The sequence below is a fragment of the Giraffa tippelskirchi genome, chromosome 8 (assembly GCF_054371585.1).
Source record: "Giraffa tippelskirchi isolate mGirTip1 chromosome 8, T2T-mGirTip1v1.2.pri, whole genome shotgun sequence".
NCBI lineage: Eukaryota > Metazoa > Chordata > Mammalia > Artiodactyla > Giraffidae > Giraffa > Giraffa tippelskirchi.
This window is the reverse complement of record NC_137282.1, coordinates 115,347,986-115,372,879: the sequence shown is the minus strand read 5'-3', so window position 1 is coordinate 115,372,879 and position 24,894 is coordinate 115,347,986. Positions and strand designations below refer to the sequence as shown.

The following is a 24,894-nucleotide window of genomic DNA, read 5'->3' as shown; positions in this document are numbered from 1 at the left end:
CTGTGGCTCAGATCATGAACTCCTTATTGCCAAATTCAGACTTAAATTGAAGAAAGTAGGGAAAACCACTAGTCCATTCAGGTATGACCTAAATCAAATCCTTATGAGTATACAGTGGAAGTGACAAATAGATTTAAGGGACTACACCTGATAGACAGAGTGCCTGATGAACTATGGACAGAGGTTCGTGACATCATACAGGAGACAAGGATCAAGACAATCCCCATGGAAAAGAAATGCAAAAAAGCAAAATGGCTGCCTGAGGAGGCCTTATAGATAGCTGGGAAGAGAAGAGAAGTGAAAAGCAAAGGAGAAAAGGAAAGATATTCCCATCTGAATGCAGAGTTCCAAAGAATAGCAAGGAGAGATAAGAAAGCCTTCCTCAGCGATCAATACAAAGAAATAGAGGAAAACAACAGATTGGGAAACACTAGAGATCTCTTCAAGAAAATTAGAGATACCAAAGGAACATTTCATGCAAAGATGGGCTCGATAAAGGACAGAAATGGTATGGACCTAACAGAAGCAGAAGATATTAAGAAGAGGTGGCAAGAATACACAGAAGAACTGCACAAAAAAGATCTTCACGACCCAGATAATCACGATGGTGTGATCACTCACCTAGAGCCAGACATCCTGGAATGTGAAGTCAAGTGGGCCTTAGAAAGCATCACTACGAACAAAGCTAGTGGAGGTGATGGAATTCCAGTTGAGCTATTTCAAATCCTCAAAGGTGATGCTGTGAAAGTGCTGCACTCGATATGCAAGCAAATTTGGAAAACTCAGCAGTGGTCACAGGACTGGAAGAGGTCAGTTTTCGTTCCAATCCCAAAGAAAGGCAATGCCAAAGAATGCTCAAACTACCGCACAATTGCACTCATCTCATATGCTAGTAAAGTAATGCTCAAAATTCTCCAAGCCAGGCTTCAGCAATACGTGAACCGTGAACTTCCAGATGTTCAAGCTGGTTTTAGAAAAGGCAGAGGAATCAGAGATCAAATTGCCAATATCCGCTGGATCATCGAAAAAGCAAGAGAGTACCAGAAAAACATCTATTTCTGCTTTATTGACTATGCCAAAGCCTTTGACTGTGTGGATCACAATAAACTGTGGAAAATTCTGAAAGAGATGGGAATACAGACCATCTGACCTGTCTCTTGAGAAACCTGTATGCAGGTCAGGAAGCAACAGTTAGAACTGGACATGGGACAACAGACTGGTTCCAAATAGGAAAAGGAGTACGTCAAGGCTGTATATTGTCACCCTGCTTATTTAACTTATATGCAGAGTACATCATGAGAAACGCTGGGCTGGAAGAAACACAAGCTGGAATCAAGATTGCCGGGAGAAATATCAATAACCTCAGATATGCGGATGACACCACCCTTATGTCAGAAAGTGAAGAAGAACTAAAGAGCCTCTTGATGAAAGTGAAAGAGGAGAGTGAAAAAGTTGGCTTAAAGCTCAACGTTCAGAAAACTAAGATCATGGCATCTGGTCCCATCACTTCATGGGAAATAGATGGGGAAACAGTGAAAACAGTGTCAGATTTTATTTTTTTGGGCTCCAGAATCACTGCTGAGGGTGACTGCGGCCATGAAATTAAAAGACGCTTACTCCTTGGAAGGAAGGTTATGGCCAACCTAGATAGCATATTTAAAAGCAGAGACATTACTTTGCCAACAGAAGTCCGTCTAGTCAAGGCTATGGTTTTTCCAGTGGTCATGTATGGATGTGAGAGTTGGACGGTGAAGAAAGCTGAGCGCCGAAGAATTGATGCTTTTGAACTGTGGTGTTAGAGAAGACTCTTGAGAGTCCCTTGGACTGCAAGGAGATCCAATCAATCCATCCTAAAAGAGATCAATCCTGGGTGTTCATTGGAAGGTCTGATGTTGAAGCTGAAACTCCAATAGTTTGGCCACCTCATGCGAAGGGTTGACCCAACTTACCTAATGCTGGGTAGGATTGGGGGCAGGAGGAGAAGGGGATGACAGAGGTTGAGATGGTTGGATGGCATCACCGACTCGATGGACATGGGTTTGGGTAGACTCTGGGAGTTGGTGATGGACAGAGAGGCCTGGCGTGCTGCAATTCATGGGGTCGCAAAGAGTCGGACACGACTGAGCTACTGAACTGAACTGAACTGAGTTAGGGGGAGTGTATGTATATGACATCTTCTTGATCCATTCATTTGTCGATGGACACAAGTTTCTTCCATATCTTGGCAATTGTAAATAACGCTGCTATGAATTTTAGGGTCCATATATCTTTTTGAATTAGTTTTTTGTTTTGAGGTTACTTTTTTGCTTTTTTGGATATATGTCCAGAATTTGAGCAATGGCATCCTACTCCAGTACTCTTGCCTGGAAAATCCCATGGATGGAGGAGCCTGGTAGGCTGCAGTCCACGGGGTCGCGAAGAGTCAGACTTGACTGAGTGACTTCTTTCACTTTTCACTTTCATGCATTGGAGAGGGAAATGGCAACCCATTCCAGTGTTCTTGCCTGGAGAATCCCAGGGATGGCGGAGCCTAGTGGGCTGCCATCTATGGGGTCGCACAGAGTCGGACACCACTGAAGCGACTTAGCACCAGCACCAGAAGTTGAATTACTGGGTCATAGTTAGTTCTGCTTGTAGTTTTTTGAGTAACTTCCATATTGTTTTCCATAGTGACTGTACCAATTTTCAGTCCCACCAACAGTATACAAGGATTCCCTTTTCTCCACATCCTTGCCAACAATTTATTATTTGTTTTCTTTTGATGATAGCCCTCTGACAGTGTGAGGTGATGTCTCATTGTGGTTTTGGTTTGCATTTCCCTGATGATTAGCAGTGTTGAGCCTCTTTTCATGTGTCTGTTGGTCATCTGCATTTCCTCTTTGGAAAAAGGTCTATTCAGTTCCTTTGCCCATTTTTTAATCAAGTTGTTCATTTTTTTGACATTGAGTTGTATGAGCTGTTTATATATGTTGGATATTTATCTCTTACCAGTCATATCATTTGCAAATATTTTTTCCCATTCAGTAGGTTTTATTTTTGTTTTGTTGATCGTTTCCTTTGCTGTGCAAAAGCTTTGAAGTTTAGGTCAGTCTAGGGGCAGTTACAAACTTGATACCTCTGCCTTCCCTGCTTTTAAGATAATATCCTGAAGTTGGCTAACTTGACCAACTGTGTTCTTATTTGATACCACTTCCTCCTTCCATCATTCTGCTCCACCATTTGGCTTCCACTTACTTCCTCAAAAGGCCAAGCTCATTCTCATCTCATAATCCTTGCACACGCTATTCCCTCTCCCTGAAACTCTTCTACCACTCTTTCTCACCTTTACACTTCAGCTTACGTGTCTGCAGATGCTCCTTCCCCTAACTTAAACTGACTCCTTCTGGTCTTTCTGACTCATGCTATCCCCACTCTTTTCCTTCACAGAAATAATTGTGTAATTATGCATTCAAGTGATTCTTTGTTTAATGTGTCAGTCCTGCTGAACAGAGCATTTGTGACCATGTTGCTGGTGCCTGGGATGGTAATTGACCCAGAATAGGAGCTCAACATATTGTGTATTTGGTAAGTGAGCGCCTGAACTTGCCATACCCTCAAGGAGCCCATGATCAAGACAGACAGAAAAGCCTTTCTGTATTTACCATGCCATATGATAGATGCTGCAAAGAGTGAGATCTTATACTGATGCTGTCTGGGGGAGACAGAACAACTTCCATTTCAGAGGAAGTAGCTCTTGCAGTGACATCTTTTGAAGAGCTGCACAACTCCAGCAAGCACCACTCATGCTGCAGTCTAAATAGTGTCCTTGTGGGTGTGCCACGCAATGGGGTAGGTTTGAAGGAGACCCAGGAAATAACCCAGCCGAGAGAGAGAAGGAAATCAGGCACCAGATGGGGGCAGGAGCACATGCAAAGCTATGAAAATGTCACCCAGGAAATCATGTTGGGGGAACAGCAAGAACTTCTAGAGAGTGAGTCTGCGTGTAATAGGGTGACAGTGGGCACGAGTGAAGCAGCAGAGGAGGCCTGAGAGCTGAGCAGGGAGCGGGTCAGAAAGGCCCTTGACTGCCTCGTTCAAGAGCGTGGCCTTTCTCCTTCGGGCAATGGGAGCCATTAAAGGATGTATTCAGACGTGGTTCCTCTGGACACCTGGTTGTCTCCTTCCCCAGGGCCTGTATATAAGAGGCTCCTGAAAAGCTCCACCCCATCTTCCCCTCCTAGAATCACACGTAGACACACACACAGCTTTCTTCCCACCGAATGAGCTCCCATCTCTTTAGATTTCATGTCCACTATCACGCCTTCATTTCCAAAATCACTGCAGATGGTGACTGCAGCCATAAAATTAAAAGACGCTTGCTCTTTGGAAGAAAAGCTATGACCAACCTAGACAGTATATTAAAAAGCAGAGACATTACTTTGTCAACAAAAGTTCGTCTAGTCAAAGCTATGGTTTTTCCAGTAGTCATGTATGGATGTGAGAGTTGGACTATAAAGAAAGCTGAGTGCCAAGGAAATGATGCTTTTGAACTGTGGTGTTGGAGAAGACTTTTGAAAGTCTCTTAGACTGCAAGGAGATTCAACCAGTCAATCCTAAAGGAAATCAGTCCTGAATATTCATAGGAAGGTCTGATGCTGAAGCTGAAACTCCAATACTTTGGCCACCTGATGTGAAGAACTGACTCATTGGAAAAGACCCTGATGCTGGGAAAGATTGAAGGCGGGAGGAGAAGGGGATGACAGAGGATGAGATGGCTGGATGGCATCACTGACTCAATGGACATGAGTTTGAGTAAGCTGTGGGAGATGGTGATGGATAGGGAAGCCTGGCGTACTGCAGTCCATGGGGTCACAAAGAGTTGGACATGACTGAGCGACTGAACTGAACTGATCACTCCTTCAGGAAATCTTCCCTGACTGCCTACATTCCACCACAACCCCTGCCACTTCCTCCCATAGCATCAGATAGCCGCTCCCCCTTCCAGAACTTCTCAGTGATAATTTTATATGTGTGTCTTCTGTGATTCTGAAGTTATGTCTCCCATGCACAAACTGTAACTTCACTGGGAATAAGAACCATATCTGCTTTTGTCCACCGATGTAATCATACTGCCTGTCAAAGATACTCCATAATTATGCACTCTAGAATGACTGTTGTGGTAAAGGTCATTCCCAGGGTTTGTTGTAATTAGGTCCTTTAATCCACACAGACGTGAAAATGACTGTCATGAAGAAAGAAGTTTATACTCACAGACTCCTAGAAACAGGAGGCACAGTCCTTGCACTTGTCCTCAGAGGAGATACTGAGGATGTGAAATGAGTCCCAGGGATGTTTGTTATTGATGCCCCACCTAGGAAGTGTCAAAGTAGGCATTTTTAAACCCATGTCTGTCTGATTACAGAACAAAACTCCATTGACTATATTTCATCATTCTTTTAAAAAAATATTTATTTATTTACTTGGATGGTTGGATCTTAGCTGTGGCATGTGGGATCTTTGTCACAGCGCACTGACTCCTGGGCTTTTAGGCTCCAGAACATGCAGGCTTAGGTTGTCGTGTTCGGGCTTAGGTGCTCCATGGCATGCGGGGTCTTAGTTCCCCAAACAGGGATCAAACCTGCATCCCCTGCATTGCAAGGCAGATTCTTAACCACCGGGCCACCAGGGAAGTCCCTATTTCCTATATTCTTGATGCTCTGGCATTTGGGGCCTTTATCCTGGAGAAACTCCACCCCTCCCCCAACCCAGCTAGCTAATTCCTAAGGATAGCAAATGAGCCCAAATGCAATCATCTCCTTTATCTAACTCTCACACACCACGCCAATACTGACTCTACCCTAAATCATCCCAGGACCAGGTACCAGGTGACTAGGGACCACCCCTGTAGTCCAGAGCTGCCACATTATTCAAACTTTCCAATCCTAAGATTGCTCATCATATCCATCCTGCCTTGCCCACTCTTTCCCACAAAATCCCCAAAAAGGCTTTGGGCCATGCCTCCTCCCCTCTCGTCTGTCTCTGCCTCCTGCCAACCTTGGTGCTCCCTGTGTGGCCCTGCATTGGTGTACTATGCCTCCTATATCCAAGGATCTGTGAGTATAAACTTCTTCCTTCATGACAGTCATTTTCACATCTGTGTGTCTTAAGGTGGTGAGTCACTCAGCTGTGTCTGACTCTTTGCTATCCCATGGTCTATACAGTCCGTGGAATTCTCCAGGCCAGAATACTGGAGTGGGTAGCCTTTCCCTTCTCCAGGGGATCTTCCCAACCCAGGGATCAAACCCAGATCTCCCACATTGCAAGTGGATTCTTTACCTGCTGAGCCACAAGGGAAGCCCCTTAAGGTGATGGTAATGGTTTAGTCACTAAGTCATGTCCGACTCTTGAAACCCCATGGACTGTAGCCTGCCAAGCTCCTCTGTTCATGGGATTTCCCAGGCAAAAATACTGGAGTGGGTTGTCATTTCCTTCTCCAGTGTATTAAGGTACCTGATTAAAACAAACCCTGGATACAAATTTTACCACAAAAACCCTTAATGCATTCAGGTGTCCCAGGGTCCTAACTCCTTGAGGATGCAAATGTACAGTGAACATTCTAATCTTCACTTATCCCCAACAGGGCATCTCAGAAGGCACTCATGAATGTTTGCAGATAATAAACAAGAAGCTCTTGGAAGCCCTCTCTCCAGAGAATCTGCTCCAGCCCCCACATCAGGCCCAGGCGTGGAGCTTCTCTAGTGCCCTCGGGACCAACCAGTTTTACAAATTATCAACATCTCCCCATTAGCTGTTGCAATATTAAATTGTGTGACTGGAAATGAATGAATAATCCCACGGGCAAGTGAAGGAGACGAAGCAGCGGGGATTTAATAACAAGTCCTGCCCTCTCTCCAAGCTGAAGGTCTCTCTAATTAAATATTAAAAATCTATCCACATAGCTACAGAAAAAAAAATTGCTTTTTCAGCAGCATAGCTTTGAGAAACTTCCTCAGAAGACAAAAAAAGCTGTGGGAATGTCCTCTTGGCGGCCCAGATGTGGGACCAAGGGAGCCACTACATGACAAGCACCGCTGGGTACCAGATACAGGTTTTTCACACGCCTTGTCACATTGAATCCCCACAAGGACCATGACACATGAGTTAGATCACATTCAAGTGACAAAGTTGGAATTTTAATCCAGCTGCATGTGGTTAGAAGGCTCATGCAATATAATGTAGCAGTTAACAACATAGATCTTGGCATTCAAGCAGACCTGGGTTTGAGTCTCAGGTCTGTCATTTACTAACTGTGTGGTCTTGGGCCGATGACCTTACATCTCTGGGTCTCAAGTTCTTTGTCTTTAAAAGGGTAGCAATGTAGAGCTCACAGGGTTTGGGAAAGGTTACATGAAATAATGTACATGAAGCACTAGATGCTGGCCTGGTACCTAGGAAACACTTCTGAAACATCAGCTATTGCTCTGACCAAAGGAAGACCCTCTGGGCCCCACTCCCAACCCCTGATATTGAGAAATGCCTCCTCCTCTGCCTCTAGCCAGACTGTCTTTTTTCTTTATAAGTCAGGGAATAGTTATCAGGAACTGTTTATCACCTATTGAACCTGTACTCCATGCCAGTTGCATCTTCATTCATTAACTCATTGAAATCTCACAGGAGCCCTAACAAGTAGAGATTGTTCTTACTGTTTCCCAGTGTTGAAACTGAGGTTGATGAATATAACATGTCACCAAGGTCACACAAAGTTCCCCAAGTCTGAGGGGCTCCATCCTCACCTGCCCATTCCCTACCAAAGCTTCCAAGGTGTTCCACATTTGTTCTGTAAGTTGACTTAAAAATAACCTTCATGGATTTCTTCTTTCTAGAAATTTGTACTTACTTATTACAGAAAGTTTAAAACATATGCATTTAACAGCCATCCAACCTCAACCTTCTTAGATAACCACTGCTAAAAATTTTATGTATGCTAGCTTAGAAATAAACATATAGATAGATAGACAGAAATTTCCTATTTTATGAGGCCTACTTTTATCCCCTTCTAGGAATATTTCTGAGAAATGATCTGAAGTATGTACAAGGTTACCTGCATCCTTGATCCTGGTCTCATTGCTTCTTAGCCCTCTAGTGTTAGTCACTCAATCATGTCTGACTCTTTGCCATCCCACCAGGGTCCTCTGTCCATGGAATTCTCCAGGCAAGAATACTGCAGTGGGTTGCCATGCCCTCCTCAGGGGATCTTCCCAACCCAGGGATCGAACCCAGGTCTCCCAAATTGCAGGCAGATTCTTTACTGACTAAGCCACCAGGGAAGCTCTTTGCATTATTTAATCTCTTCCTTTTAATTACAATTATCAGGACCTGTTTCCCCCTTCAGAGTTATGGGCTAAATAAAATAAGAATAAAGAAGGAATTTTCTGGTTAACTACAAAAAGTCTTAGTCCTAAGAGATTTTCCCCAGTTTTATAATATTCTTGATGCCATGGATTCAGGTCTCCAGCCAAGCCTGACTCAGCCTTTGGAATTCTAAATAGAGACAACCAGACTCCTTGGCATTCCAGCTGAAACTTTAATATCTCAAATGGTAGGTATTATTAACTAATAGGGAGAAACAGACTTTCTTCCTTTTCTCTCACTTATAGAGAGCTGAGACCAAGTCTAAATTCTCCGGCCTGATTGGTTAACAGAGGCTATCTGTTGCAAAGAGCCAATAAGGACAGGAAGGATGCGAAGCCACCAGACAGAGAACTGCTCTGCAAAGCCGTTCTCCACTAAGTCCCAGCAAGTTGGGGAGGAGCTAAGGATGTCCTGGTTCTCTTACGATTAACATCAGCCCTCATTAGGTGATGAATGTTATAACTTATAACTCTTCACTGGCTTCTCAAAAACTAAAATTCTCTATACTGTACTTTATTCGCTGTTTGCCACTTCTAAAACTGTTAATGCAGGCCCCAAGCCCAGCACAATATGGTCCATGCCTTCCTCACACATCTCTGTCCCTTATTCACCATGTCCCAGCCTGCAGAGGAGAAGGCAATGTCACCCCACTCCAGTACTCTTGCCTGGAAAATCCCATGGATGGAGGAGCCTGGTAGGCTACAGTCCATGGGGTCGCTAAGAGTCGGACGACTGAGTGACTTCACTTTCACTTTTCCCTTTCATGCATTGGAGAAGGAAACGGCAACCCACTCCAGTATTCTTGCCTGGAGAATCCTAGGGACGGCGGAGCCTGGTGGGCTGCCGTCTTTGGGGTCGCACAGAGTTGGACACGACTGAAGCGACTTAGCAGCAGCAGCAGCAGCCTGCAGACATAATGATGGGCTTTCTTTCATCTCCTAGAGGAGGCCTCCCTTCTCACTGCAGAGTCCCTGGAGAGAGGCTGTTCCCTCCCTCTGTCCTCACCCTCCACTTGGCCATTCCCTTCTTGTCCTTCTGGATTGCCACAGAGAAGCCCTGTGGTCACGGCTCAGTCTTACAGTTTAAGTTCCTATGGCATCCCATACCTTTCCCCCATAGCACTCTGCTCAGTTATAATTCCGAAATTATTCGCTTAATCTCTACCTCCACCCTGGAAAGCGGTGTCACTCCTGTTCACACATGATTGGCCAGCACAGGTCACATGATCACACCTAACCTCAAAGTGATAGCTAGATTCCTGATCTCCAAAGATTTAGCTTTGCAGGGACCAGGCTTGATCACTCAAGAGCTTTAGTGTAGCAGAGTTTTATTAAAGTATGAAAAGAAGACAGAGAAAGCTTCTGACATAGACATCAGCAGGGGGGCGGGGAGTGCCTCCCTCGATAGTCTTATCAAGGCCTTATACACTTTTACCCGACCCACTCCCCCAACAAACATCTTAAATTAACAAGATTAGAACTAACAGTTGAAAGGTCTTACCAGACCTACTCCCACAACATAAATCTTAAGATAATAAGATTAGTCAGAAGGTTCTTATTAAGGATAAACAGGTCCTCGAGCAAGATACATTGTTATACTAAATCAAAGCAATGTAGAAAAAAGCTTTTGTCCTTTTATCCTCCCTGAGATCCCCAGGCCCCTTTCTCTTCCTTCCCCTCCTCCCCCTTCTCTCCTTTTCCTTCTCATCAGCGACCCTGGACTTCTTAACAACCTACCTAAAAATTAGCTTTCTCAAAAGGAGCAGGAAAGCTGAGCACCAAAGACTTGATGCTTTTGATCTGTGGTGTTGGAGAAGACTCTTGAGAGTCCCTTGGACAGCAAGGAGATCCAACCAGTCCATCCTAAAGGAAATCAGTCCTAAACATTCATTGGAAGGACTGATGCTGAAGCTGAAACTCCAATACTTTGGTCACCTGATGTGAAGAACTGACTCATTGGAAAAGACTCTGATGCTGGGAAAGATTGAAGGTGAAAGGAGAAGGGGATGACAGAGGATGAGATGGTTGGATGGCATCACCGACTCAATGGACATGAGTTTGAGCAAGCTCTGGGAGTTGGTGATGGACAGAGAGGCCTGGTGTGCTGTGGTCCATGGGGTCGCAAAGAGTCGGACACAACTGAGTGACTGAACTGAACTGAACTGAAAAGAGCAATAAGTGCTTGGAAGAAGAACCAGAAATAGTTCGTGACAAGCACTAATGATCATCAAAATATCACGCTTTGTTCAAAAAAAGTTTGCTTACACAAAACCAACATCACAACAAATACAACTAGAACAACTACAGTAGACTGGACTTAGCCAGTTTCCTGACGAAACAAATGGCGTCTATTTACCATTATCTACTCAAAATGTAGTGTTTTCAACCAAAACATTAAAATTATAAAAGCAGCACATACATATAGCTTAAAGAAATATTTCAAACAGTAACATAGACTGCTGCTGCTGCTGCTAAGTCGCTTCATTCATGTCCGACTCTGTGCAACCCCATAGACGGCAGCCCACCAGGCTCTGCCAACCCTGGAATTCTCCAAGCAAGAACACTGGAGTGGGTTGCCATTTCCTTCTCCAGTGCATGAAAGGGAAAAGTGAAAGTGAAGTCGCTCAGTTGTGTCCGACTCTTCAGGACCCCATGGACTGCAGCCTACCAGGCTCCTCCGTCCATGGGATTTTCCAGGCAAGAGTACTGGAGTGGGGTGCCATTGCCTTCTCCGGTAACATAGACTATAAAGTGAAAAAGTGTGCCTCCTCTTCCAGTGTCCCCACCCCATAATCCCACAGAAGAGATCATTATAGACAGAACATTTCAGGTCTTGAGATCAGGTGGGGAGGTCTGGGAAGACTTCACAGAGAAGGCATGAGTGGAAGCTATTTGGGTTGCTTGTATTTGAGGTTTAATTTTCAAAGACTCCTATGATTCAACTTAAGGTTTTCAGTAAGCCACTTGGAGATTTATGTCTAATGATGAGAATAAGATCTCTCTCAGAGGGGCTGGGATTTCCAAGCCAGAGCTCCAGTCTAGAAAGTTTTATCAAAGAATCCCTCCAAGCTTAGCAGTTGCCACCTACCACTCCTCGGATTAAATAGCTTCCGAGTCCTGTGACCCACTAAGGCATTCACAGACTAATTAATGCCGGCTTGCTCACCTTCTTAAACTACAGGAGTCTTCCAGCTGGCCATCCTGGTTAACGGAGTGTTATGTGGGCTCCGTGTAGATTGCACTCCATTCATGGCCGAGCAAAACACCTGCTATTAAGCTAAGCTCCCTGCCCCACCGCAGTAAGTGAGGAGGGGGCTTCACCGAGCGCCTTCAACAAGCCAGGCATTTGCTCTGCCGTCGTTGCAGTGGTCCCAGCGGACTGGGAGATGGATGTTACTGTGTCCGTTTTACTATGAGTCTCGGAGACTGGAGGTAACAGGCTGATCAGCTATTAAACTGCAGGACTGGGATTCAAGCTTGACTATTTTGACTGCAAAGCTCCCCATCATTCGCCACTTACTGATGCCTAATTGGGCTTTTCCTGACCACTGTCTAAAACAGTGCCTGCCATAACCCATTTCTCTCTAGCTCCGTAACCCTACTATATCGTCATTCACAGGACACATCACCACCTTTATCCGCAGTGCCCAGAAGAGTGGCTGGCCTCCAGTAGGCACTCAGTAATTATTTGTTGAAGGAGTAAACAGCGCTTTGAAAAGAATCCTGAATTGCCAGAAGGGCTGACCTGAGTTTAATCCTGCTGTTGAGGAATCCAGGGTGTGACCTTGGACAAGTCTGGTTCCCTCTCTGGGCCCAGGAGCCTTATCCATGAAGTTAGAGGGCAGAGGCTAAAAGAACCTCTCCGTAACTCATGCTCTGAGACTTCTACAACTTGTCACCCAGCATGAAGGCCACTCTCCTGCTGAGAAAAGGGAAGCAAAACTGGAAATGCTACATGGATGGCAGAGAGCCTGAGGCAGGAGAGAAGGGGAGGAGGAAAACCCTGAAGCTGCTTGGTTTCTCCCCTCCTGCCACAGACTGGGCTCCAGTGCGGAGAGTGTGGGAAGCTTAAATAGAAGAATGTAGCCCCTCATTTGCTGAGACAGAGGAACAACTGCAAAGACACAGGAGTGGGCCCAGGGGAGACCCAGAGGCTGGTCCCTTATGCCAGGAGTACCTGTCAATCAGATGATGAGATCAGCCTTTGCTCTCCTACTCACCATCTTGGTGACCTCAGGGATGTCTTATGAGAGCTCTGATTCCATTTCTCTTAATAAAAAGGTAATATTAATATTTTCTCTTGCTTCTCTGAACCACAGTTTTTTCCTCTGTAAAATGGGAATAATATAACAACATACCTCACAAGAGCTAAGTGATTTGAAGAGTGTTCTGTAGAATAGAAGCCTGAAATGTACTGAAATAGAACCTGTAAGTCAACTCCATTCTTTTTTAAAAAATATTTATGTATTTATTTTTGTATTACAACCATGCTGTGTGGCTTGCAAGATGGTTCCCCAACAAGGAGTTGAACCCCAGCCTCTGCAGTGAAAGTGCCAAATCCTAACCTCTAGGCCACCAGGGAGCTCCCTCAACCCCATTCTTGATACACGTGATGTGAGCAGCACAGAAGCATCACCTAGTACACAGCCCAAATCTGTACGAAGACACAGATTTTGTAATCACAGGGCACTCATTTGTTTTTCTGTGTTGCTTAGAACCCCCCAAAATGAAATTCAGTCATTTCTAGAATATCACAAAACACACAAAAGTCACTTGGAAGAACATGGCATGTGGCAGAAGACTGGCTGTTAAACAGGGCTCACAGACCCAGGCAGGTAATGTGAATGAGTGATGATGGACAACAACTCCCCTTGATCTCAGTGTTGGAGAGGTAATAGGGAGTGGTGAAGTCTGCGGTTTACTCGAGTGCACTTGCTCTGAAGCAAGCAGCGCCTCTGCTCCAGCCAGCTGCGCTATGTGTTTGCACATAAAATATGAAACCAAATCCATATTTCATGTGAAAACAACATTGGCAAAATTCACATCTGAAAGAAGTGAGATAACAGCTATACCCTGTGGACTGCCAGATTGTGATTTCTGAACAAAACTGTTAAATGACGGAATTAGTCACCAAATTAGCCAACTGCTTTCCAGATAGTCTCTTGGCTGCTGTCTTGGTACTCCTAATGTAATTCCCATTCAGCTCCTAATAGTTCTACACACTTTTAGCAAATAATGAGCACTTACTAGAGGTTTCCCGGGTGGTGCTAGAGGTAAAGAACCCTCCTGTCAATGCAGAAGACATAAGAGACACGGGTTTGATCCCTGGGTTGGGAAGATCCCCTGGAGGAGAGCACGGTAACTCACTCCTGTATTCTTGCCTGGAGAATCCCATGGATAGAGGAGCCTGGAGGGCTACAGTCCATGTGGGCGCAAAGAATCTAACACGATTGAAGCAACTTAGCATGCATGCATACACTGATGAGCACTTACTATGCACCTACTATGTGCAAAGTAGACATCATGGAGGGAGTGGGGTAGGAAAAAAAAAAAAGACAAGACACAGTCTCCCTTCCCCACTCCACCTCACCCCACAATGAAACACCCAAAGATAGATTCTGATACCCACTGGGTGATTGTTAATAGGTAGTAAGTGCTTTTGGAGTTTGGACAGAGAGAGAGCTTTTCATGTGGTGATCTTTGAGAGCTGCCAGGAGGAGGTAGCAAGAGGAGATGGCTCTTAGTCAGGTTTCAAAAGTGGCTGCAATTGGAGTCAACTGATCACATGCTTTGTCAGAGATAAGGGTCCACATACCAGTAGACTCTACAGCTATTGCAAAAGACCCATGTCATGTAGATGTGGGGAATTGTTCTGGAAAGGTAAACTGGGCCTTTAGGATAGATCCTTCGATGCCAGCTGGTGAGTCTGAGCTTTGTCCTGAAGATTCAGCAAGGAGGTACTGGATTTTAGTCGGGCAAATCTAATGGAGAAGGACCCCTTTATCCGATTTTCTTCTCCAGGAAAAAAAGTCAGGGCACAAGCTCCTGGGGGCCCCTCCAGGTCTGACTGTTCACCTTTTGTGTTTTACTGCAGTCGATACAGAATAAACAAATGGGACAGAGCTGCCCCAGACAGTCTCATGCAGGCTGTGCTTCCGAGGGAGGGGTCCCTTCGTGGTAATGATCTGGATTCTGAAACATTTCAGAGAGGCAGCAGGGCTTTTTAACATGCAGTCTTTCTCTTTTTTTCATGATGATTTCATTTCACATTTTTATTGGTCCTGCACTGATTGTTCTCAGGCTCTCTGACGGGATGTGAGATGCACTGACATTTACAGAAATCAATACATTAATAAATCACGAAGTTCATAATGTCTGATTTGCTTCTAAATGAGACAGAACTATTATCACCATAAAGTTGCACATAAAATAGGTCCAGTTGTAATGTATTATATAGTCTAATCAAAGGCGTTTGAGTGAATAACCTTTCCCCCAAAGAAGAAAACAATCAAAGCTGAATAACTTCATTAATAATTCAAGGTGTGTCTGCCAAGGCTTCATTTATTAAGTGCACAGTTAAGAGGCTTCTTAGCTGAGTCCTGGAGATGACACCTTGCCGCCTTCTCCCTGCCTCTGGGCAGGCAGGCAGACAACCTGGCTGCAGTCCTTGCAGTTGGCAGCTCATGTTCCAGGAGAGGGTAACATCCAATTCTCTCCTCCAGCTGAGAAGTGGACCACCGCAATGCACCCTGTGACTATTGGATTATTAAGGGCAGAGCTGTGTAATAACTCCAGGGGAGGAGAGGCAGAGAATTTTCTCAGTGACCGCCAGTCATTATGTCTGCTTGCTCACGCTCCAGGCGCTGCGTGTCTGGCGTCCTCACCCACAGAAACTGCCCTGTTTCGTGGCAGTCTGCGGACTGAAGTGCTTCACAGCTCATTCAGTGTCTTGTGTTTGCTTATGTCCATTGCAGTTAATATAGAATAATAATATTCACTTTAGCTAGTCAATATCCAACTTGAACTGGCAGCTGGATGACTCTCTGACAGAGTAAATCACAGAACAAGAAATCTTCCTGTATTGTGAAGAGAACCACACATAATTAACGAGATCCATCAGAGACAATGTAATCATGACCCAGAAAGTCTAACAGATATGATTTTGGATTCTGTGCTTGAGAATGACCCTTAAGATTGCAATCTTAATATACTAGAAGGTGGGAATAACATTTTTGTGCACCTACTGTATGCAGAGAGAGCATTATATATCTTATCTATTTAGATTCACAGCTACAAGATGAGTATCAAATTAGTCTAATGACCACATACCTCCTAGGGATAGTGAGATTATTAGATCAATTCTAAAACTATTGCCATGCTCTCTAAGCTCACTGAGAGAGGCACTTAATATGAGGATACATTAAAACTGAATTCCAGAAAAAGCTCACTTGGCCAGTCTCCATTATTTTCCTGCTTGTGATTATTCTGTATGGTATACAAGAGTTTATTTTCCCACTAACAAAGAAAGGGTTATATGTATACATATATAGCTGATTCACTTTGTTTGTATAGCAGAAACTAACACAACATTATAAAGCAATTATACTCCAATTAAAAAAAAGGAAGGGTTTATTTAGTTGGGTTACAAGGGCTACACTGACTATGAAACTGAGTATTTCACCAGTACTAAATTGGTTTTCAGGTCTTTAGTACACTAATTTTGAATAGTTAAGCATATACCAGCTCTTCTAAAATAGCAGTAATAAAGTGATGGAGTCAGGTCATACTGTCAGATCATGGGCTTTGCTTCCCAAATCCTTATTCAGTGACTTCGTGTTAATAGTCGGAACTAGGCTATGATGGGGGTATGTACACCAAGAAATTGGAAAATGGTATCAAGCAGGCTTCTCCCCACTCCCTCAAGTTCCCTGCTTGGAAACCATCACTCAGCAAGTTGACATGTTATCTGGATGGCAGTGAACTACTCCTCAAAAAGCAGAGTGAAAGACAGGCTATTGACTCCTTAGCCTGACCTTAATCCAATGAGTTTCCATGGATGAGAAAATTCTTTGCCAACCTGAGATAAGTCTTGTTCAGGTGGCAATTTTACTTTTTCTTTGAGTCATTCCTTCAGCTTCTCTCTGTACCTTCATTTGTCCATCTTAATACTAAGAGCATATTAAAAAGCAGAGACATTACTTTGTCAACAAAGGTCCGTCTAGTCAAGGCTATGGTTTTTCCAGTAGTCATGTAGGGATGTGAGAGTTGGACTATAAAGAAAGCTGAGTGCTGAAGAATTGATGCTTTTGAACTGTGGTGTTGGAGAAGACTCTTGAGAGTCCCTTGGACTGCAAGGAGATCCAACCAGTCCATCCTAAAGGAGATCAGTCCTGGGTGTTCATTGGAAGGACTGATGTTGAAGCTGAAACTCCAATACTTTTGCCACCTGATGCGAAGAGTTGACTCACTGGATAAGACCCTGATGCTGGGAAGGATTAGGGGTGGGAGGAGAAGGGGATGACAGAGGATGAGATGGTTGGATGGCATCACTGACTCAATGGACATGGGTTTGGGTAAACTCCGGGAGTTGGTGATGGACAGGGAGGCCTGGTGTGCTGCGATTCATGGGGTCGCGAGGAGTCAGACACGACTGAGTGACTGAACTGAACTGAATACTAAGAGCATCTTTTCTCCCTAGACACTATTTTTTTCTCATCATTTGCAAAAAAATCATTTTAGCCTCTCAGTCAAGTAGCAAAATCCCACCCATGTAATCCTCTGATTTCCTGCAGAAATATTCTAGACCCATTCATCCTGGGTAGTATGCCCTCTTTCCCCAAAGCAGAGCAACCACTGCTCATTAACTGGCTGTTTCCATGTGCTGGAACTTCAGAGCAAAGTCCTGCTGAGACTAAAGGAGAAATAGTGGGAGGTTTCCCCACTGCTTCCTGACTACTAAATGATGGCAGGATATAACTAATTGCCCCCTTGAGCTGTAGGAACTGCAGGAGTTATATAAGTAAATCATCCAAAGTTTCATCCTGGGACACTTTTTCTAGACAAAGAAGTCCACTTAAAACATTATCTAGAGATTTTCGCCTGTGGCTGAGACGCTGCAGTGAACCTGACATATATTTCTACTCTGCAACCTGGGTGGGGCTAAGCTGGACAGAAATGTTTGCTTTGGAGATGAGAGGACACAAGAGTCCCTAATGTCTATGGCCTTGCTCCTTGTCCTGAAACACCAGTTAGGGCTCCTTCTTGCTGTCAACCCTGGTATCTAGGTGACTCACTCCTTTCCCAGAAGTTTCTTTGTTTTTTCAGTCTTGGTGGAAAAATGAAGTCACAAAAGAATTGTGACTTACATCACAATCTGTGTAGTGACTTCGTGGAGTTTAAATAATGCATTACCTTCCTGAAAATTCATTTCTACCACCACCACCATCTGCAAGAAGTTGCAGTATACATCTGACACTCCCTTCCACACACTCCACCTAGTATGCTGATCTGAAGGTCACCTTCCAAAACACCCCCATTTGAGGAGAAAGGTCAGAGAATTCAGGTACACTAAATGTATTTTTGAGACACTTCATCCAGAAAACCTCCAATCTAATGAAAGTAGTAGTACTCAAATATTTTTTTGGTAGGACTCTCCTTTGCCAGAACATTTTTAGGACTGAGGTATAAATGAATGAGAAATACATAAATTCAATTTTGCTTAAAAGGGGCAGGAGGATTTCAAGATTAAGAGAACAGATGCTTGGAGCAAAACATGATTTGAGTTTTATTGAACCAAGAAGACTGAAAAAAATATCTAGAACACTCAGAAAATCTTTATCAAGTCTCAACTCAGCACTCCGGGGACTCATCCTTACGTTTATAAAATTCAGAGCTGATGAGTTGTTTGCTGTGAATGTCCACTTGAGCTTGTGACTCACCTCTAAGTCTTGGCTGTAAGGATTTCAGCCTCCAGGATTACACTTAAGGGTCAAATAGAACTTGTTTCCCCCTTGGCTACACAGAGGCACCAACGAGGATCTTCACCCCTGATTACATTGGGGTAATTTGTCAATCGAAAGATGTTATTAAACTTATCCAGAATAGACCAACACACCATGTTTAGGGGAGAGAAAAAATTACATTTTCAGATGCCAGCATGCCATCACAAATATAGTCTCTATAGTAACCAACATAGCTTAGGCAACACTAAAATTGAATTATTGGAAACACTAAAAATATGATAACAAGAGATAGCACATCATTCAGTTTTATGCACCCTGTCACATAAATCATTTGCAGCTCGAGTATGTTATGCTTTTTTAAATTTCCCTCTGGGTACAGTTTTAACGGCATCCCACAAGTTTTGATATGTCATGTTTTCATTATCACTTAGTTCAAAATACTTTCTAATTTCTATGATGCTTCTTCTTTTGATACATGGGACACTTAGGCATTAAAACCATGTTGCTTGATGTCCAAACATTTGGAGATTTCTTTGTTTTCTTTTAGCTCTTGATTTCTTAATTTCACTTTGGACAGAAAACATTCTGAAAATTTCAATTCTTTGAATTTTTTGAGATTGGCTTTAAGAGCCAGGAAACAGTCCATTTTGGTAAGTGTTCAATACGCGCTTGGAAAGAATGTGTAATATTCTATGATTGTTGGGTAAAGGGATCTACATATGTCAATGAGACCAAGTCTGCTAATTGCATTGTTCATATCTTCTATCCCCTTACTGGTCTTTTATTTCATCAATTACAAACTGTGTGTGCATGCATGCTAAGTCGTTTCAGTCATGTCCAACTCTTTGCGACCCTATGAACTATAACCCAACCAGGCTCCTCTGTCCATGGGATTCTCCAGGCAAGAATACTGGAGTAGGTTGCTGTGTCCTCCTCCAGGGGATCTTCCCAGGGTGTTTTTAAATCTCCAGTTCTGATTGTGAGCTTGCTATTTCTCCTTCTAGGTCTGTCAGCCTTTGCTTTATATGTATTTTGAAGCTATATTATTATTGCATACTAATTTAGGATTGCTATGTCTTCCCAGTGAATGGCCTCTTTCATTTTGAAAACTCTTTCTCTCCAGCAAAGCCTCTTGCCTTAAAGTTTAGTTTATCTGATGTTAAAATAGCCATGCCAGAATTTCTTGATTCCTGTTTGCATGCTGTATTCTTTTACATACGTTTACTTTTGCCTTTGTTGTCCTTATGCTTGTAAGCAGCATTTAGTTAGGGTTTGGCTATAACTGGAAGCTTGCTGTCTTATATTGAAGAGTTTTTATTTGTCTTTGTATTATGTTTCAGTAGTTCTACTCTGATGTTTCTAGATGTAGTTTTCTTTGCTTTTATCTGCTTGAGGTTTGTAGTACTTCTTGAATCTGTGGCTTGATTTATTACATCCATTTTTAAAATTCTCATTTATTTATCTCTTTAAATATTGCCTCAGAATCATTCTTTATCTCCTTTTTTTTTTCAGGACTCCAATTATAAATGTTAGAATTTTTCATCACGTCTTGTGCTTTTACCTCTAGTCTCCATTTTTTCTCTCTGTGCGTCAGTGAGTATATTTTTCTCTTGACCTGTCTACCAAATCATTAATTTTCTCTTCATCTGTGTGTAACCTACTGTTAAATTGATCTATTTAATTATCAATTTTAGATAATATACTTTATAATTCTAGAATTTTAAACTTACTTTCTTGTATATATTCTGGTTTTCTGGTGGCATTCTCCATCTTTTATCTATTTTCTAGAGCATATTTCATTATTGTTTTAAAGCCCATGTTTGAGAGGTTCAATATCTAGGTCTCATAAATCTCTATTACCTGTTATTTCTTTTACTTTTGGTCCTGTCTCTTAATATGACTGGCATTTTTAATGGAAGATGGGTATTAGAATTAAAAATTTGTAAACTACCTAGCTGAACTTCCACTTCTAGGAAGTATTAGAATAGGGGCAATAAACTTAACCCAAACATGGACTGAGTTGTGTTGAGGCTGGATTTCAGTCTTTGTAAGGCCTGATCTATTCCTAACTTGTTTTTGCTCCTAAAATGTAATCCTTCAGGGGTCAAACTGAAAGCCTGGGTGTTTACCAGGAACCCTCTTCTTAGGAAGACCCAGAGCTCCAACAGTTATCTCTTAATACCACGAGCCTGCAAAAAGCTCTGTTTGGCACTACAGCATTTTGTGGTGGTATCTCTTGACCTCTCAGTTTCTCTTGACTTCTGTCACTTAGGAATTAGCAAAAGTCTCGGGGGAATAAGCAGCTTGCATTACCAGGCTCATTTCTCTGCAGTCCCTCCAGTCTGGGCCCTTCAGGTCCTCAATGTCTTTGTGGCACTGACCCAGTTTTTGTCCTCCCAGAGTGCTGAAAGTCATGCTCACATTCTTTGCTTAGCACACCATTTTTGCTCAATTTCTCAAATTCATTACCCATGCCGTTTTGTTTTTTTTTTTTACTTTTTGTTTGTAAATTAATTTATTTATTTTAATTGGAAGCTAATTACTTTACAATATTGTAGTGGTTTTTGCCATACATTGACATGAATCAGCCCTGGGTGTCCATGTGTTCCCCCATCTTGAACCGTCCTCCCACCTCCCTCCCCATCCCATCCCTCAGGGTCATCCCAGTGCACCAGCCCTGAGCACCTGTCTCATGCATCAAACCTGGACTGGCAATCTATTTCACATATGGTAATATACGTGTTTCAATGCTGTCTCTCAAATCACCCCACCTTCACCTTCTCCCACAGAGTCCTAAAGTCTGTTCTTTACATCTGTGTCTCTTCTGCTGTCTCGCATATAGGGTCATCATTACCATCTTTCTAAATTCCATATATATGCATTAATATACTGTATTGGTGTTTTTCTTTCTGACTTACTTCACTCTGTATAATGGGCTCCAGTTTCATCCACCTCATTAGAACTGATTCAAATGCATTCTTTTTAATAGCTGAGTAATATTTGATTGTGTATATGTACCACAGCTTTCTTATCCATTCGTCTGCCAGTGGACATCTAGGTTGCTTCCATGTCCTGGCTATTATAAACGGTGCTGCGATGAACACTGGGGTACACGTGTCTCTTTCAATTCTGGTTTCCTCAGTGTGTATGCCCAGCAGTGTGATTGCTGGGTCGTATGGCAGTTCTATTTCCAGTTTTTTAAGCAATCTCCACACTGTTCTCCACAGTGGCTGTACTAGTTTGCATTCCCACCAACAGTGTAAGAGGGTTCCCTTTTCTCCACACCCTCTCCAGCATTTATTGCTTGTAGACTTTTTGATAGCAGCCATTCTGACCAGGGTGAGATGGTACCTCATTGTGGTTTTGATTTGCACTTCTCTGATAATGAGTGATGTTGAGCATCTTTTCATGTGTTTGTTAGCCATCTGTATGTCTTCTTTGGAGAAATGTCTGTTTAGTTCTTTGGCCCATTTTTGATTGGGTCACTTATTTTTTTTTTGGAATTGAGCTGTACGAGCTGCTTATATATTTTTGAGATTAATTCTTTGTCAGTTGCTTTGTTTGCTATTATTTTCTCCCATTCTGAAGGCTGTCTTTTCACCTTGCTTATAGTTTCCTTTGTCGTGCAAAATCTTTTAAGTTTAACTCGGTCCCATTTTTTTATTTTTGCTTTTATTTCCATTACTCTGGGAGGTGGGTCATAGAGGATCCTGCTGTGATTTATGTCAGAGGGTGTTTTGCCTATATTTTCCTCTAGGAGTTTTATAGTTTCTGGTCTTACATTTAGATCTTTAATCCATTTTGAGTTTATTTTTGTGTATGGTGTTAGAAAGTGTACCAGTTTCATTCTTTTACAAGTGGTTGACCAGTTTTCCCAGCACCACTTGTTAAAGAGATTGTCTTTCCTCCATTGTATATCCTTGCCTCCTTTGTCAAAGATAACGTGTCCATAGGTGCATGGATTTATCTCTGGACTTTCTATTTTGTTTCATTGATCTATATTTCTGTCTTTGTGCCAGTACCATACTGTCTTGATGACTGTAGCTTTATAGTATAGTCTGAAGTCAGGCAGATTGATTCCTCCAGTTCCATTCTTCTTTCTCAAGATGCTTTGGCTATTCAAGGGTTTTTGTGTTTCCATACAAATTGTGAAATTATTTGTTCTAGTTCTCTGAAAAATACCATTGGTAGCTTGATAGGGATTGCATTGAATCTATAGATTGCTTTGGGTAGTATACTCATTTTCACTATATTGATTCTTCTGATCCATGAACATGGTATATTTCTCCATCTATTTGTGTCCTCTTTCATTTCTTTCATCAGTGTTTTATAGTTTTCTATATATAGGTCTTTTGTTTCTTTAGGTAGATTTATTCCTAAGTATTTTATTCTTTTCGTTGCAATGGTGAATGGAATTGTTTCCTTAATTTCTCTTTCTGTTTTCTCATTGTTAGTGTATAGGAATGCAAGGGATTTCTGTGTGTTAATTTTATATCCTGCAACTTTACTATATTCATTGATTAGCTCTGGTAATTTTCCGGTAAAGTCTTTAGGGTTTTCTATGTAGAGGATCATGTCATCTGCAAACAGTGAGAGTTTACTTCTTCTTTTCCAATTTGGAAAAGAAGAATCCTATTTCTTCTCTGATTGTTGTGGTTAAACTTCCAAAACTATGTTGAATAGTAGTGGTGAGAGTGGGCACCTTTGTCTTGTTCCTGACTTTAGGGGAAATGCTTTCAATTTTTCACCATTGAGGATAATGTTTGCTGTGGATTTATCATATATGGCTTTTATTATGTTGAGGTATGTTCCTTCTATGCCTGCTTTCTGGAGGGTTTTTAATCATAAATGGATATTGAATTTTGTCAAAGGCTTTCTCTGCATCTACTGAGATAATCATATGATTTTTATCTTTCAATTTGTTAATGTGGTGTATCACATTGATTGATTTGCAAATATTGAAGAATCCTTGCGTCCCTGGGATAAAGCACACTTGGTCATGATGTATGATCTTTTTAATATGTTGTTGGATTCTGTTTGCTAGAATTTTGTTGAGGATTTTTGCATCTATGTTCATCAGTGATATTGGCCTGTAGTTTTCTTTTTTTGTGGGATCTTTGTCTGGTTTTGGTATTAGGGTGATGGTGGCCTCATAGAATGAGTTTGGCAGTTTACCTCCCTTCACTATTTTCTGGAAGAGTTTGAGTAGGATAGGTGTTAGCTCTTCTCTAAATTTTTGGTAGAATTCACTGTGAAGCCATTCAATTTCTGTGCTTGTGATGGGTCTGTTAAGATTTTCTATTTCTTCCTGGTTCAGTTTTGGAAGGTTATACCTTTCTAAGAATTCGTCCATTTCTTCAAGTTGTCCATTTTATCGGCATATAGTTGCTGATAGTAGTCTCTTACGATCATTTGTATTTCTGTGTTGTCTGTTGTGATTTCTCCATTTTCATTTCTAATTCTGTTGATTTGATTTTTCTCCCTTTGTTTCTTGATGAGTCTGGCAGCATTGATTGTCAGACTCACTTTTAATGAGTTTTTCTTCCCTCCAGAATCATGGCTTCTAAAGTGCAGGCTATCCTGGTAGCTCTCCAAACAGTTGTGGTTTTTTTTAACCCTCCTTTTCTTGTTTTTCTCAGTGAGAAGTCAGCCCTGCGTCAAGAGAGCTTACAATTCTAGGGCCCTTTCAGCTTCTGTGCCTTTTCATAAGCTGTTCCATTGTCCTTCTTCCTTCAAGACTCAATAAATGATCACTTTCCCTTGAAATCTTCCCTGTGACTTCTTCTGTTCCCCTGCCATCCAAGTGGCATTAGTATCCTCCTAGTGCCAATGCAGGAGACACAGAGACATGGTTTTGATCCCTGGGCCGGGAAGATCCCCTGGAGAAGGAAATGGCAACCCGTTTCAGTATTCTTGCCTGGGAAATGCTACGGACAGAGGAACCTGGTAGGCTACAGTCCATGGGATCAAGAAGAGTTGGACACAACTGAGTGACTGAGCGTGCACACACACACACACACACACACACACACAGAACTTGGAATGATTTGTCAATGAAGAATTCCATTCCAGAAATCCACACTATTCTACCAACAGTAATATTATACTTGTCCAATGATATATATATATAAATGTTAAACATTGATAACAGCCAAGAATCAGGACACAAATCATCTTTTGATTGTAGCATCTCTTGAAAAACCTGAAGATGTGGATTCACCAGGCTTAAATTCTACACAACAACAACTGGCTGCATAACAGCTATTTCCCTTTCGTGGGTCAATGGCTCTCCAGTTCTCAGTCCCCATCACTCTCTGTGGTTGTACTCACATTACCAAACTCATCTGAATTACAACATCACCGACTCAATGGACATGAATTTGAGCAAACTCTGGGAGATAGTGGAGGACAGAGGGGGTTGGCGTGCTATAGTCAATGGGGTCACAGAGAGTTGAACACAACTTAGCGACTGAACAACAACAATGATTGGCGTTTGAGTTTGTAATCCTTGGTCTATGCGTGTGCCCCATCAGTCTAAGAAC

General features: G+C 42.5%; 1 protein-coding gene across 9 annotated transcripts in view; it reads left to right on the top strand.

Annotated features, from left to right (window-relative positions):
* The window catches only part of KCNIP1 (potassium voltage-gated channel interacting protein 1), a 406,169-nt gene that overhangs the window by 358,782 nt on the left and 22,493 nt on the right, over nucleotides 1-24,894 (top strand). The window contains exon 1 of one of the 9 annotated variants that reach the window (XM_081520786.1): nucleotides 17,802-17,952. The exons of the other annotated variants lie outside the window; for them this stretch is intronic. The gene's annotated coding sequence lies outside the window, so the exon portion shown is untranslated. Of the gene's footprint in view, nucleotides 1-17,801; nucleotides 17,953-24,894 lie in introns of those variants that run through there. 9 annotated transcript variants of the gene reach the window in all.